Raw genomic sequence first — 3,983 nt, 5'->3', positions numbered from 1 at the left:
ATGTGGGAGGAATGGGTCAAATCAGGAATTCATGTATTGGGGGATGTAGCGGGGGAAGATGGGTTAAGACCTTTTGAGGAAATTAAGAATGATTATAGTCTAAATAATAAAAATTTCTGGAGCTTCCTACAGATTAGGCACTGTATAGCGGCAGTGATTAAAACTTCACCTGACCCTATAACTGGGATTCAAGAATTATTTTATAGAGGTTGGCACAAAAGAGGGAGTGCTTCAAGGTTTTATGATTTTATTAGGGATGCTCATGCACCCAAGTTGAAAGGTTTGAAATTGAGTTGGGAAAACGATATACCGTATTTCCTCTAATATTGGCCCGGGCCTTTATTTACCTCAACTGCAAAGGGGACCAGGCCTTTATTGGAAGCAGGCTTATATTAGAGACAGGCCTTTATTTCTAATTCCCTCTGTTTGACAAGTATATTTGCTCATATTTTAGTATGAAGCCTCCTTGTTTTCTGATCTGCTTCTGTTGGGGTTCGTTAGGTAGCCGTTTTTTTGTTACTGCAATGCATTACGATAATTACGGTAATCGACGGCGGCATGCTCCAGAGACTTCCGTCAGGAGTTTACCGGTGTCCACCGTTGTTTTTAGCTGCGACCAGCAGCTCTATAGCTCGCTCTGTCGGTCGGTTGGTTCACAAACATTTTTTTGTTATTTATTTGTTTATTTTCATTTTTACTTGTGGCATGAATGTTTTGTTTTGGTTTGTTTTTTATGTTGTTTTCTTTGAGAAAAATAATGTAAATCTGTATGATGGTGATGGTTTATACCATGTAAGGACTGTACTATATTGTAAGATTTACGCAAAAACATCAATAAAAAAAAAAAATGTGTGCACTAAACCAGTGCTCCACATGTAACAATATATAATTATAAACGTCTTGAAAAAATATTGTAATAAAAATAGGTTGTAAACAGAACAGAACCGAAATGCTATTCAGACTCACCACACTCAGTCATGTAGGATACTTACGACTTAAAAAGGAATAATTTTAACATGGGTCCCAAATGTCCTTAGCCGTCCAAAATGGTCAGCCTGTGCGGCTGTTATGTAACAGAAACTGGGAGTCGATGAAAAGTCACCCATTAGCGCCGTCTGCTTGACCTGCCAGGAGTGTCAGGGCTATGGTCTCCACGTAGAATTTCTCTGCCTCCTCCGGTGTGACAAAGCTATACTTCCCGCTGTCGAACGAAACCTGTAGCCGAGCAGGAAACAGTAGACCGTATCTGATGTGGGCAGCCCGGAGCTTCTGCTTGATGTTCTTGAAGGAGGCTCTCCGTTTAGCGACTTCAGTTGTGAAATCCGGGAAAATGTGCACCGGGTGTCCACGGAAGGTGAGCGGGCCCTTCTCCCTGGCCAGCTGGAGGATGTGCTGCTTCACTCTGAAATGGTGTACCTTTACAATCATGGGTCTAGGGGGAGCATTTGGACCCAAGCCTGGCCGAGAAGCAAGGCGATGTGCCCAGTCTAACATCTCTGGTCCGTCAGGGATATCCATGCCCAGCGTCTCAGCGAAAAAAGTGCCAAGTGAATCTCTCTTCATAGAAAGAGATGACCACCTGCGGACACTTCACATTGGCCTCTTTTGCCGGCACCAGGTCAGCTTCATCAGAATTCTTCATCAAAAGCGCTGCTGCTGTCCTCTTCTGTGCTGACTTCATTCTGCATCCCGGAGACACTGTCCACCTGTGATGAAAGATAAAGAGAAGTAGTATGAATTTATTGATGCAGTGAAAGAAAAGAAGAGGCCTGCAGGGCCCCTCACTGGCAACTCTGGCACACAAACACACACACAAGTGTCTCTTAATGGGCCTGCATTCAAACTATAGAGATGCTAATAAGCCACAACACCTTAGTCAAACTGATGAAAGGACTGTGTAACTTTACCTGCTGCTATGTTGGTCAGTCATCCAGCCACTCGAGGTCCAGTCCTTCTCCCCGGAAAGACTTCCGGTTCACTCCGTAGTCGAACCGGACCTCTTCGCTAATTGAAATGTCTTTGGAGGCCTGGAACAGGATGACATCCCTCGCTCCTTCTGGGAAGTTCATCTTGCAGTGGAGTGGCCTCGCATTGCCGTTCTTCCGCGAATGGTTCATCCTTCTGCCAATTGTGTCTTCAGATGGGTGACACTCACAGGGGAACGTCTGGGCGTCGATGCAGAGATCGCGACCACCAGCCTTGAAAAAAAAAGGTAGCCCATCTCATCCTGCATGGACTCCATCATCCTCCTGCCCTCTGCTGCTGTGATTACCTTGCCATGATAATCACAAATGATGGAGCCCTTGGCAAAGGCTTTGGTGGCAACAACTCCTGTGGTCAAAAGAAGGTGACATTAGTGTGCTTGTCCATTATAGGCTTATAATTATCTAAGTGTTTGACTGCTGGATTAATGCTCTCCTGCTCACAAGACATTTTTACACTCTTTTATCACTCTCAACCTGCACCCTCTTGGCTGGTTTCCACTTTGTAACGATGTCCTCAGGACGGGGATGGTTGGCAGTCCACCCCTCATCCCTGATGACCTTTGCGACCTTCTGGACAGTTGGGGGGTGTCTTTGGGCTGTCCTTGGGCTGTCAAAGAGAGAAAATTTAAATTAAAATTCTTGTCCACACTTGTGAATTCTACATTACTTTTGTTTATAGAAATGTTGTTAATCGTTTAATTTAATCATTGCATAATAAAGTATTTACACTTACACAAGAGGTATTCCTCCCGCTTGCCATACTGCACAGCCCTCCACCTGCTGGCCAGTTGCTATCACCGGGAAGTGCTGGAGAAACGCTGCAACGTCTCTGCCGTCCTGTTCAGCGGTGTCTCTGCCTCTCTTCTGTCCCTGACCACTCCTCTCATCCCGACTCATCAGAAGAAGAGCTGCACGATGGAGAAGATTTCATGGTTAAACACTGACAAATAGCTGGACTGACCTTGGAAGCAGCTGTGAGAGAGAGAATAGTTGAATGTTGTGTGTTTTGGATGGTGACACATACCGTCCGAAACTGTTGAACAGGTTGGCGGTGGCCACGATACCCTCCAGGGTCCTAATCCTGTAGTGGACGTTGGCCACCGCTGTAGAGTGGGCCATGTAGTGTGCCGCTGCAGTTTTCTGCTCCTTTGCAACTTTTCTGATCTCTTGGCTGGTGATGTTTGGTAATTTGTAGCTGCAATGAAGAAGAAATCTCAGATTACAATCCCACTCTCAACCCTGAATTCTTTCAGTTCTTTTTTTTTTTACAGAAAATAATATTATTTGAATAATATTATAGAAAGAGTACAAAACCAGTCTATCAATGTAATCCTTGGCTTCTTTCTCTGTACAGTACATATTAACATGTTAGTACATGGGATTCTGCTAATACTTACTGTTCATGCAGACGCCTGAGGTCGTTGGTGGAGCTCGAAATTGGTCCACCGGATTTGGACAAGATAAATTTGCCCTCATCATCTACACCGTCCTGCATACATCCTTGGCAGATCCCATGGTAGTATGCATCCAGCATCTGTGGAGATAAGATATGAATGAAGTTAATACTTGAGAAATTATTGATGGAGCCTTTGGTCAAAACAGTGAAGAAATGGACCAGCAAGGCAAAGCAGGAACTGATTCTGATTCTGGTGTTACAGTTATTCATGGTGAGTTTTTTCAGCCTGTTAGAGAACTTACTGCAACCTCCTCCTCGGTGAGGGCAAATGTCGCAATCTGCATTGTGGCCGTTTTATGATGGCTGACTCCCACACAGACTCGTCCATTGACGGGCTTCTGGTTGACCCACTCTGATGCCTGGAAAACAATGAAGGACACAGTGGGAATTAATGACATGAACAAAGTAACCGTGTTCTGTTTGAATCTGGACATGCAATATTTTCTACTGACTACATGCAATACTTTGTACCAAATGAGGATATCAGGATGGCTTCGCAGTAGTAGCGGAACAGCGTCTTTTCCTCTTCTTCCACATGCTGG

General features: G+C 44.6%; 1 long non-coding RNA gene across 1 annotated transcript; it reads right to left on the bottom strand.

Annotated features, from left to right (window-relative positions):
- Window positions 1-2,461: 2,461 nt before the first annotated feature.
- Window positions 2,462-3,132, bottom strand: LOC139651894 (uncharacterized). Its single transcript, XR_011695731.1, has 3 exons — window positions 3,010-3,132; window positions 2,719-2,893; window positions 2,462-2,592 (listed from the first exon to the last, which is right to left on the bottom strand). It is a non-coding gene; the product is annotated as an uncharacterized lncRNA (long non-coding RNA).
- Between the last annotated feature and the right edge of the window lie 851 nt (window positions 3,133-3,983).

Source organism: Centroberyx affinis, unplaced genomic scaffold, assembly GCF_046629955.1.
Source record: "Centroberyx affinis isolate AG114_WGS23_722 - 3 ecotype Tasmania unplaced genomic scaffold, CSIRO-AGI_Caff_v1 ptg001725l_1, whole genome shotgun sequence".
NCBI classification, from domain to species: Eukaryota; Metazoa; Chordata; class Actinopteri; order Beryciformes; family Berycidae; genus Centroberyx; species Centroberyx affinis.
Note: the sequence above shows the minus strand (reverse complement) of the source record. Positions and strands in the feature narration are given on the sequence as shown.